This window comes from Choloepus didactylus, chromosome 3 (assembly GCF_015220235.1).
Source record: "Choloepus didactylus isolate mChoDid1 chromosome 3, mChoDid1.pri, whole genome shotgun sequence".
Taxonomy (NCBI): Eukaryota; Metazoa; Chordata; class Mammalia; order Pilosa; family Megalonychidae; genus Choloepus; species Choloepus didactylus.
Window position 1 is genome coordinate 72,194,947 of NC_051309.1, and position 12,983 is coordinate 72,207,929.

Genomic DNA, 12,983 nt, shown 5'->3' on the forward strand with positions numbered 1-12,983 from the left:
ATTTGAATTGGTATTGCATTGAATCTGTAAATCAGTTTAGGTAAAATTGCCATCTTAACGATATTTAGTCTTCCAATCCATAAACATGGCATGTTCTTCCATTTTTTCATGTCTTGTTCAATTTCTTTTAGCAGTTTCTTATAGTTTTCTATGTAAAGGTCTTTTGTGTCCTTGGTTAAGTTTATTCCTAAATACTTGATTCTTTTGGTTGCTATTGTAAATGGGATTTTTTTCTTGATTTCCTCCTCTTGTTGCACATTACTTGTGTATACGAACACTACAGATTTTTGCTTGTTGATCTTGTAGCCTGCTACTTTGCTGTATTCATTGACTAGTTCTAGTAGCTTTGCTGTAGATTTTTCTGGATTTCCTGCATATAGAATCATGTCATCTGCAAACAGTGAAAGTTTTACTTCTTCCTCTCCAATTTGGATGCCTTTTATTTCTTTTTCTTGCCTAATTGCTCTAGCTAGAACTTCCAGCACAATGTTGAATAACAATGGTGATAGTGGGCATCCCTGTCTTGTTCCTGATCTTAGAGGAAAAGCTTTCAGTCTCTCCCCATTGAGTGTGATGTTAGTTGTGGGTTTTTCATATATTGCTTTTATCATATTGAAAAAGTTCCCTTCTATTCCTATCCTTTGAAGTGTTTTCATCAGGAAAGGATGTTGAATTTTGTCAAATGCCTTTTCTGCATCAATCGAGATGATCATGTGGTTCTTCTGCTTTGATTTATTGATGTGGTGTATTACATTAATTGATTTTCTTGTGTTCAACCAGCCTTGCATACCTGGAATAAATCCCACCTGGTCGTGGTGTATAATTCTTTTAATGTGCTGCTGGATTCGATTTGCGAGTATTTTGTTGAGGATTTTTGCATTTATATTCATTAAAGAAATTGGTCTATAATTTTCTTTTTTTGTAGTATCTTTGCCTGGTTTTGGTATTAGGGTGATGATGGCTTCATAGAAAGAGTTAGGTAGCTTTCCCTCTTCTTCAATTTTTTGAAGAGATTGAGCAGGATTGGTACGAATTCATTCTTGAATGCTTGGTAGAATTCACATGTGAAACCATCTGGTTCTGGGCTTTTCCTTTTTGGGAGCTTTTTGATGACTGACTCAATCTCTTTACTTGTGATTGGTTTGTTGAGGTCATCTATTTCTTCTTGAGTTAATGTTGGTTGTTTATGCTTTTCTAGGAAGTTGTCCATTTCATCTAAGTTGTCTAGTTTATTAGCATATAGTTGCTCATAGTTTCTTCTCATTATCTCCTTAATTTCTGCAGGGTCGGTAGTTATATTTCCTTTCCCATTTCTGATTGCATTCATTTTCATCTGCTCTCTCTTTTTTTTTTTGTTGCCTAGCCAGTGGTCCATCGATTTTATTGATTTTCTCAAAGAACCAACTTCTGGTTTTGTTGATTCTATTGTTTTCCTGTTCTCAGTTGCATTTATTTCTGCTCTAATCTTTGCTATTTCTTCCATTCTGCTTGCTTTGGGGTTAGTTTGCTGTTCTTTCTCTAATTCCTCCAGGTGACCAGTTAACTCTTCAATTTTTGCTCTCTCTTCTCTTTTAATATAGGCATTTAGGGCAATAAATTTCCCTCTCAGCACCGCCTTTGCTGCATCCCATAAGTTTTGATAAGTTGTGTTTTCATTGTCATTTGCCGCGAGGTATTTACTAATTTCTCTTGTAATTTCTTCCTTTACCCACTGGTTTTCTAAGAGGGTATTGTTTAGCCTCCATATGTTTGTGAATTTTATGACCTTCTGCCTTTTATTTATTTCCAACTTCATTCCATTGTGGTCTGAGAAAGTGTTTTGTATAATATCAATATTTTTAAATTTGTTGAGACTTGCTTTGTGACCCAACATGTGGTCTATCCTAGAGAATGTTCCATGAGCACTTGAAAAAAAAGTGTATCCTGCTGTTGTTGGATGTAGTGTTCTATAAATATGTCAAGTCTAGTTCATTTATCATACAATTCAACATCTCTGTTTCTTTAGTGAACCTCTGTCTAGATGTTCTATCCATTGATGAGAGTGGTGTATTGAAGTCTCCAACTATTATTGTAGAGGTATCTATTTCTCCTTTCAGTGATCGCAGTGTTTGCCTCATGAATTTTGGGGCATTCTGGTTTGGTGCATAAATATTTATGACTGTTATGTTTTCTTGATGAATTGACCCTTTTATTAATATATAGTTTCTTTCTTTGTCTCTTTTGATTGTTTCGCTTTTGAAGTTTAACTTGTCTGATATTAATATAGCTACTCCTGCTTTTTTCTGGTTGTTGTTTGCATGAAATATCTTTTTCCAACATTTCACTTTCAGTCTATGTTTGTCCTTGTGTCTAAAGTGAGTTTCTTGTAGACAGCATATAGATGGGTCCTGTTTTTCAATCCATTCTGCCAGTCTGTGTCTTTTTATTGGGGAGTTTAATCCATTTACATTTAGTGTTATTACTGTAAGGGCAGTACTTTCTACTACCATTTTGTTTTTTGGAATTTATATGTCATATCTTAGTTTTTCCTCTCATTTTACCTTTCCTGATAATCTTCATTTCTGCACTCTTCTCCAACTCTCTCTCTCCTGTCTTTTCCTATCAGCCTGTAGCACTCCCTTTAGTATTTCTTGTAGTGCTGGTCTCTTATTCACAAACTCTCTCAGTGTCTCTTTGTCTGAAAATGTTTTAATCTCTCCCTCATTTTTGAAGGAAAGTTTTGCTGGATATAGAATTCTTGGTTGGCAGTTTTTCTCTTTCAGTACCTTAAAAATATCATGCCACTGTCTTCTTGCCTCCATGGTTTCTGCAGAGAAATCTGTACATCGTCTTTTTGACCTTCCCTTGTATGTGATGGATTGCTTTTCTCTTGCTGCTTTCAGAATCCTCTCTTTGTCTTTGACATTTGACAATCTGACCAGTAAGTGTCTTGGAGTAGGTCTATTGGGATCTATTCTATTTGGGGTACATTGTACTTCTTGAATCTCTAATTTTCTGTCTTTTATAAGAGTTGGGAAATTTTCAGTGAATATGTCTTCTATTACTCTTTCTGCCCCTTTTCCCCTCTCTTCTCCTTCTGGGATATGCATAAGACGTATATTTGTGCATTTCATGTTGTCACTCAGCTCCGTAAGACCCTGCTCATATTTTTCCATTTTTTTCACCATCTGTTCTTTTGTGTATATGAATTCGAATGACCTGTCTTCCAGTTCACTGATCCTTTCTTCTGCCTGTTCAAATCTACTGTTGTGTCCCTCCATTGTGTTTTTCATCTCCTTCATTGTGGTCTTTATTCCCATGAGTTCTGGCAATTGTTTTTTTTAAGTTTATGAATTCTTTATGGTCAGCCAGTGTCTTCTTTATATCCTTCAGCTCTTTTGCTATATCTTCCTTCATTTCATCAAATTTATTTAGCATTAGTTGCCTCCACTCCTGTGTCTCAGCTGAGCTATTAGTTTGTTCCTTTGGCTGGTCCATGTTTTCGTGTTTCCTGGTATGGCTTGTTATCTTAAATTGTCTAGGCATCTGATTTTCTTGATTAGTTTATTTTGGAGCTTGTTTTCTGTCTTTTACCTAGTAGTTTTCTTGTTGGTTGGCTTTGTTTTCTGGCCTCCGTTATTCAGTTCAACTTATTCTAGACCTCTAACTTAGGTTCTATTTAGTTGATCAGAATTTTTCCCCTCTTGTTTTTTCTGTTTCTTGCTCTGCCTCTATGTAACCTTTCTGTGAGTGGGTCTCCTCAGATATGGTCGACTCTAGTCAGATTTTCCTAGTCTAGTGAGGCCCAGGTCTCATTGGGAGGGTATGGAGTTTTCCTGAGAATGAGACCCTCCGAATAGGCCTTTAGAATTGGTGCTTTTCCTCCCCTGTCCTGCAGGTGGCGCTGGCCAGCCCGCAGCTCCCCCACCAGTGTAAGGAGGTGTGGAGACTTTAGTTCTCCTGGTGACTCTGATACTGTCAGGGGCGTGGCTGACTGAAGCTGGAATCTGAATTCCAGCCCCTGGGGTCTGAATTCCCAGAAGGAGGACTGCCAGTTGAGCTGGACCTCCCTCCACTCTCCCAATCCTCAGGACTCCAGTTGTCTCTCAGGGGCACTATTCCCTTCTCCCCTCTCCTCTTTGGGGCCTCTCCAGGTAGATTCCTTGGTCAGCCCGAGTTGCCAATTAAAGATGGGGGTGGAGGCCTTCAGTAGTGAATATGGAACTCAAAGACACTGTGGGTACTCTGTCTCCCCCGAAGCCCAGCCTAGTTCCTCAACCTGGGCTTTCCGATAGAAAATAACCACATATATTACTTTTGGATTTAAAAAAAAAAAAAGTAGAAAAGAGATCAAGAAAAAGACAAAAGAAAAAAAAAATAAAAAATAAAAAAGAGTCTCTTTTAAAAGTCTTTCCCCAGCCTGGAAGTTTTGTCAGTGTCAGAATAGAGCATTTAAAGATATGCTTTGGGCTATTGTCTGATAATTACTCTCCAACCGCTTCAGTTCCACCCCTGCTGGGGGCTACTGAAATGCAAAAAGATAAGGGATCAGTGAGAAGCCAGAAGGGACAAAATGTAGGGGAAAAAAAATGGCTTTTTTGGAGTCTGGGAATGGGTGCCTGCTTTTAGGTGCCCCCACTTCTCACAGCCCAGCCCTTCTTTAGCACCCCAGCTCCCAAAGTTTGTTAATTAATTTGTTAATTAATTCTGCAGTTGAGGCTGGGTTGAGCCTCCCTTCTTGTCCTCAGCAGATTGCTGTTTTTTGCCCCCCCCCCCTTCAGGGAGCCAGCAGCAAGACAGTCTGTGAGGTCTGGGTGGGGAGGGGCGCCAGACCCCTGGTCCAGGGAACTTACAATGTTCGCTGCAATCTCAGCTTTTCCTCCAATTCCAAACTTGTGTCCAACGTGTGACTGGTTACTGGAGACACCAAAAACACTGTTTCATATAGTTCTTGGGTAATTGCCAGCTGCTCTAGGGGAGAGACGAAATTCTGCTCCTCACCACTCAGCCATCTTGCCCCGCCTGCTCATTTAGTTTTTTGTTCCCATTTTTCTATCCATCCATCCATACACTGAATAAAGGGAGTGTGATCCGCAAGGCTTTTGCAATCACACTGTCACCTCTTGTAAGCTCCATTGCTATACAATTGTCTTCAAGAGTCAAGGATATTGGGTTGCGGTTTCATTGTTTCAGGTATTTACTTTTAGCTATTAAAATGCATGAAAACTTAAAAAGGGTTATTTATATTGCACATAAGAATGCCCACAGAGTGATCTCTCGACTCTGTTTGGAATCTCTCTTTCTGTTCATTTTTTCACAGATTTTCTAGAATTTCTTCTTTTATCATCTCCATTAGCCATTTTTAAGATAATTTTGCTGGTGAAAAATTCTCTTAGAAGTTCTTTGTCTACAAAAGTCTATATTTCCCCTTGGTTTCTGAAGGGTAATTTTGCCAGATATAGAAGTCAGGTTTCTATTCTTTTAGCACTTAAAACTTGTTGTGCCACTCCTTCTGGCATATCTGGCTTCTGAAGATAAATCTGGGGTCATTCAAATTGTTTTTCCCCTATAGGTGAAGTGTCATTTTTCTCTTCCTGCATTCAAGATTTTTTTTTTTTGTCTTTAGCTTTCAGAAACTTTATTATGGTGCATTACGGCATGAATTTTTTAGGTTTATCCTCTGTGGAGTTTTCTCGTGTTTTTGGATCTGTAGGTTTATGTCTTTTGTCAAACTTGGGAAATTTTTAGTCATTATTTTTGAATACTTTTTCTGCCCCACTGTCTTTCCCTCTCCTTCTGAGCCTCCAATGACAGGAATGTTAGATCTTTTGTTACAGTATCGCAGGTCCCTGAACTTCTGTTTTTATCCCCCACTCAATTTTCTGTCTATTGTTCAGATGGAATAATTTCTATCATTGTATTTTTAAGTTCTCTCATCTCCATTATACAGTTGTGTCCATCCAGTGAGTTTTATACTTTTGTTATTGTATTTTTAGTTCTAAGATTTCCATTTGGTTCTCTTTATATCTATTTTGTTGTTAAAACTTTCAATTTTTTCCATTTGTTTCAAGCATGGTAGTAAATGTTTCAAACATGGTAGTAATTATGATAAATGCTTTAAAATCTTTGGCAGATGGTTTCAAAACATATTAGCTCATTGTTAGTGTCTTTTGATTGTTTTTTCTCACTCAGGTTGAAATTCTCCTGGTTCTGCTATGACAAGTGATTTTCAAATGTATCCTGGGCATTTTGGTATTATGTTTTGAGGCTCAGGATATTATTTAAATATTTAAATCTTCTGTTTTAAGCAGACTGCACTCTCATGGGGTTATGGGTGCCACTTCATTACTGTGAGGTGGAAGTGAAAGACCAGGTTCCCCGCTCATCCTCCTTTGACACCAGCTGGGGAATAGTATCTTGATAGTGCTGAGTAGAGGTGGAATTTAACTTCCCACTAGGCTTCCCCAGTACTACCCTTGCTTGGAGGCATAGGAGTACCTTGCTACTACTCTCTCATGGCCTCCACTAACACCATGGGGTAGTAGTCTCATTATCATTGGTTGGTAGTGAGAATCCTGACTCTGCTTTAGGTCTTCTCTGATACCATCCCAGAGGGGAGGGAGAGGAGAGCCTCATTACTACTGGAAAGGAGTGATAGTCCAGCTCCCCCCGAATAGCCACTGATATCAGAGGGGCAATGGGTAAGGGCTTTAGTTTCTGCTCAGGAGGGATGAAAGTACAGCTTTCCAGTCAGCCTTACCTGACTGCAGTCTGCAGGGAGATTGTGTCTTGTTACAGCCTGGTAAGGGTGGAAATCTAGGCCCCTAATTGGTCCTTGCTGATGAGGATGGGGATGGGGTGGGGCTGCAGTTTTTTCTGTGTTTGGCTGGAGTAGAGAGGTTATTGTCTAAAAGTTTTCTGTCTTGCTAGGTTTCCCCCTTCTTGGTTCTTTGGACAGAGTAGGCTTCTCTTGAGAGTTCTGTTTTAGTATCCCAGGCTGCTATGACAAATACCAAACAATGAGTTGACTTGAGCAACACAAATGGCTCATGGTTTTAGAGGCCAATAGTCCCAAATCAAGGCATCTACAAGCTCATGCTTTCTCCCTGGGTCAGTAGTATTCTGGTGATGTCAGTCTCTTTCACATGGAAATGGCCCTGGTTTCCTCCTATGTGGTTTTCTCTGACTCTCTGCATCTAAATTTCTTTTTCTTATGAAGGGCTCCAATAATACAGATTAGGCCCCACTCTGATTCATTGGGTCACATCTAAATAGAATTTTGGTAGATCCCATGCACAAATGAGTCCATACCTTAACTGATAACACATCTTCAATGGATCCTATTTACAAGTGGGTTCACACGCACAGAAATGTGGATTAAGACAAAGAATGTGCCTTTTTGTTGTGGTACATAACTCAGTCTACCACAGCTTCTTTTTTGACTACATCCTTTGGCATTTCCAGATTGCCAGCTTCTTCAGCTCTCCAAGTCTGGGATAAATGAGGCAAAGAGAAAACTCAGAGAACTTCCTGCTGTGTTATTTCTCCAGTCCTGAAGTCCCTATCCCATCTGCTTTCTTCTTCATACCTTTCAGTCTTATTAATTTTTTTTTTCTAATGTTCAGGGATTTTAGCTGTATCAGCAGGAGGGTGTGGTAAAGAGGGGAGGGAGAAGTAAATCTACTCCATCTTGGTCTGCAACATAAATACTCTTTAGAACCTTATTTTGCTTTCCAGTCTATAGGCTGGTGCTGTCAACATTTTGTCTTTGGCAGATAGGATAGTCAAGACCTCTATATCTTTATCCACTTTGCTTATAAAATCTTGGAGTTGGCCAATAAGTGAGCACTGGGGTACGCAATCAATACTTGTTTAATTTTTATTTTGTGATTGGACACGCCCAGATTTAATGTGCTCTCTAAGGCCCCATATTGCTGTTTGAAATTCCTTGTAATATACATGCTTTGCAATTGGAATTCATAACATGCTATCTTTTTCTTAGATTTTTTTAAAACTTTACATGTTTTTCTTTTATTCTCTCACATAAACACTACAACATAATCCACTTCTGGCTTTGCCAGAATTCCTTTCCAACTCTACCTCAGGGCCAGTCACTTCAGCATTTCTCCATGCTACATTAAAGTCTTTCACCCAGCTGACCTTTCACCATACCTCCCTGCAAATGGTCAAGGTTGGTCTCACTTCATTGTGTTCCTGTTTCTGTTCTGAGGCCCTTATTGTTCCTGGAGGAAGACATTGAACAAAGCAAATTTGTCCCATTACAGGTTGTTCAGGTTGATAAAACTATTGAAAAAATCATGTTTTCACATTTATGACCCTTATTTATGATCTTCCTTCAAATATCCCAGCCTCTATTTATAGTAATTTCTTTCCTAACTTTCAGAGGAACAGCTATACATCCCTTCAGTTTTTTATTTCTTATTACAGAAAATTTTAAATGTATACAATATTAGAAGGAACAGTATAATGATCCTTCATGTAACAATCACCCAGCTTAAACAATTATCACATCATGACCAATCTTAGTTCATCCATACATCCCTTAATGCCATCCCACTAATTCTTTCTCCTGTGAAAAGATAAGTTAATTTTGAAGCAAATGCCATATATCATACAGTTTCATTGGAATGTATGTCTCCTATTCTAAAATGCCATTTCAATGACAGTATTAGAGGTAAATATCCTTTAAAAAAATCAGAGGAGTAAAGACAAGGAGCCAAATTTAACCCTAGGACATTTTTATATCATCCTTCCTTATCTCTGGAGAGAACCAGACCATTTTTCACCCCTTTTATCTCTAGTGTCAGTTTTTCTCACTTGACTAACCACATACATTTTAAAATCTCAAAAGTCATCAATAAACTTATATGCAAAAATCTTTACTTGGTTCTCCTACTCTTTTCTATCTCAGTGGTATGTTGCTATCTCCTTCTTCTTGAAACATGATCCTTCCTTGTATAAGATCCCAAAATATGCTGATTTCCTTCCTCTACAGCCACTCATTTCTGGTCCCTCCTTTCATTCACATTTCTCTCCCTCTCTAGAAACTTGACCTAGGTCTCATATAAAAATTTTCTCTGCTATTTAATCACTCAAAGAAGTCATCTTTTCTTTGAACTCAGTGTTTACATTAATGACATCCAAATCTACAGCTCCACATTTAACCTCTTGCCCAAATTTAGCCTGAAATTTTCACCTACTTCAAAGTCATTTCATTTAGATGGTTTAAGCTGTTAGTATGAGACTAAAATCTTAATATGCGCCAATTCAAACTCAACCGTCATTATGAAATGGTAAATGGTTTTTATTTTCAAGTGTCTAATTTCTGTTATTGCCTTCACTATTCTAGATCTTCATTCACTCTTACCTTTCATTCATTTGCAATAAATTAAGTCTTAGAATATTTTCCCTCTTTATTATGGCTTTCAGATTTATCTCTATTTCTCCATTCCTTCCTGTAATATCCTAATCTATTCCCTCATTACTTCATTTCTTGATCATCACAATTGCCACCTTATTAAGCATTTTACTTCTAATTTTAGAAATTTCTATTATATCATATGTTCCTTCAAAAACTTCCTGTTTTCCTTCTCACTGAACAGCTCACTAAAAATAACAGGGCTTATAAAAAAAAATAGGGTTAGAGAAAACCTGGCAGTTCCCTCAAGGCTGTGCAACTTTTAACCAGAGAATAAGTAGAAGCTTTAATTAGTATCTTGAAAGATGGCTTGGGCAGTGTAGGCAGGCAGGATTCACAGAACTGTTGGTGGCTAATTCATGGATGCTAAAAATGCACAGAAACAAGAGAGTGAACACACTGGCTCGCTGGGACTGAGATGATACACACACGTGGATGTCTAGTCCTAGCACAGGAGGAAGTGCTGCGTTCCATGACCCAAGAGCTACGCAAGGCTGATGGTGTATCTCTGGGGGAAGAGTCAAGGGCACTCTTAACATTTTCTTAAATCAGAGCACAAAAGTCTTCTTATGCCTGTCTATTGGTTGAATTGAGGGCTTTTCCCTTTTCTTCTGAAGATTATAATTCTACTCCTCTTATTCTTACTCTTTTCTAGGAAAGTCATACACCTTTTCTAAGAGAAAATACATGTAAGCCAACACAGTTTTCCATCTTATATTGACATTACTTTCCTATTCACCAATTGCTTGTGAGTTAATTAGTGTTAGTGGAACAGACACTAATTTTCTATACCTGATACTTTCTGGTCATTGTTTTAGTTGTTATGTAGAAATTCTTTGGGTCCTGAGTTGCACACAGAACAGCAGACAGTTGAGAGTGCATGAAGGAACAGCTTTATTAGGTCAAAGGACCTGGAAGATGACTTGGGCAGTGTAGGCAGGCAGGATTCACAGAATTGTTGGTGGCTAATTCATGGATGCTAAAAATGCACGGAAACAATACAGTGAAAACATTGGAGAATGAGGGCAGCAGAGGGGCCTGGGGCTTACCTAACCTAGGCTCCTGGGAGGGTCAGTGGAGAGGGGCAGAAGACTATGAGTCCCGGGCTCTCAACTTGATTGTTACTCAGAGTGAGAAGAGTGCAGCTTTCCTGTGGATGCTGGGGATTGGCAGCTTTAAGCATCAAGGGCCATTTGGGGAAGCTGAGGGTGGCTCTTGTCACCCAGACCACATGGCAGTACATGCCTTGGTAGTTATGGTCATTTTTAGGGTAGGGCTGACTGGTGTGGTCACTCAAAAGGGGAATTTATGATTAGGCCGGGCAAGATGTCAAGACAACAAGTGTAATTTATTTGACATCATTATTGTCATCACATTATTTCTCAGCTTGTAATGCTGTTTGATACACTGCTACCTTTTTGCTTTAATTACTTTACTTATTCTCAGACCAATTTTTCCCTATCTCTTGAATTGATCTAAACATTTTTCTCTTTGGCACCTTCTATTTCTTAATCTTAATCTCCTCCTTCTTCTCTGCCTCCATATAAGCCTGGGTCTCAATTATGAAAATGATATTTTTTCAAATAGCTTCTTATGGTACATCTTATTCCTATAAGCAGAATGTAGGCTCTTTGAGGGCAAGGCCCCTGTGTTTATAGTCTTTTTAATATTTCCTACCACATATAAGAATATCAGTAAATATATATTGGTTAATTCTGTTCCAAATTACAAAAAAAAAATTTCAAATTTATCTATTATTGATATGAACTAATGTATTTTACATGGACATAAAAAAATACACAAAGCAAGTTGCATAATTGAGGGATAAATACATTGCTTTCTGAGTTAGGTACCTCTGATTTCAAATTTAAGTTCTGTCCCTGAGGTGACCTCAGGTAATTTAATAAATTTCTCTGAAATTCAGTTTTCTTATTGCCAAAATGGAGAAAATGAAACCTATATTTCTGCTTTGTCACAAAGGTTGCATTAAATAATGAGATGATATGTTAATTTAGAACTTTATAGATAGCCAAAGGATTAATAGGTGGTCAATAACTTGAGAACATACTGGCTGAGAAATGATCAGCCAGTAGCTTGTTCTTATTGCCTGTATAAAGAAGCAGCCCTCTGGAGTTCACAGAAGACATATAATTTGAAATTGTGTTTTTATATATTTATTTACTAAGTTCTGCTTTGTGCCAGGCTCTGTGCTAAGCATCTACATTCACCATCTTACATGATCTTCAAAATAATCAGCTGAGATAGGTACTATTAAAAGTATTTACAAATAAGTAAAGGTCCTTAGGCTGTTTTGAAGGTCAAGATTTGAGATTTAAACTCAAGTGTTTGACTTTAATGCTCATGATTTTTTTCAGTCATAGACTCTTCACCTTTCTGGGGGAGATAATGTCACATTGATAGAATCAAACTGTATAGGAAGGCTAACAGGGAGTTGTTTTTGTCAGATGTACCAGCTAAGTGAAGAGTACTGTTTTCCAAATGGGTGGATTCCTCAATCTCTGTGGACTGAATCCTGAGCCTAAGCCAATTTTCTAGGTATCAGAGCTCCCCCATTATACAGATAAGTGACATGGATCAAGGGAACCTCTTCTGCTTTCAAATACATCAAAGTCTTGAAAATGTATGGGTTTATTAAACCCTTAGGTGCGAAAAATAGAAAATTCATCTCAGTGAACTGAGTCACTGTTTACTACTTTCCTCTTTCTCCTTAGGTTGACTCTGGAGGACCACTGGTTAGCCCAGATGCTAGAGATATCAGGTACCTTGTGGAATAGTGAGCTGGGGAGATGAATGCGGCCAACCCAATAAGCCTGGTATCTATACTAGAGTGACTGCCTTCCGGGACTGGATCGCTTCCAAAACAGGTGTCTGAGAGAGAAGAACCTAGTAGAACAGAACTCTTTCATGTGTGTGTAGGCCATTCTTAGAGATACAGAATTGTAGAAGGCATGGAAGTTGTCTGGATCTGACCAATTCTAACTAAACTGTTTACTTGACTCATATATTTCTGTCCTAGCTCTGTTCCACACATGAACATCCTACCTTTGCCTGATGGATTCTGTGCCAACCTGCATCAATTTGTTTCTTAAAAGTTTTCCATTATCAAAATTTTGTCTTGTCACTATAAATTTCTCATGTGTATATATAGTTTGAAATGGTCCCTTCCTTCATTTCTCCTGCTCTCTTATTTCAGTAAGTTTATGAATTAAAGGTTTAGGACAAGGAATGAAAGGAAACTTAAAAAGGAAAAACTACATTTTCATGTACAGAATAGTATTATATGTTTACTTTTCTGTGTGGAATGAGGACAATTCTCATATCTATTGTTAAAGGTCAAAAAAACAGAGCCAGCAGAGCACCAAACACTTCATAATGGAGAAAGAATGGGAATTAAGAGTGAAACCAAGACGTAGCTTTATTTTTCCCTTCCAGTCAAAAAACTGCTGAGATAAATGTGGGGAAGATTCCATTTTCTTGTGACCTACAATAATTGTACCAACTCTATGTAATGTACTTGTTCTGATCAAATTAAAGCAGATATTTA

General features: G+C 38.1%; 1 pseudogene; it reads left to right on the plus strand.

Annotated features, from left to right (window-relative positions):
• The window catches only part of LOC119530294, a 38,765-nt pseudogene extending 26,454 nt beyond the window's left edge, over positions 1-12,311 (plus strand).
• The last annotated feature ends 672 nt before the right edge of the window (positions 12,312-12,983 follow it).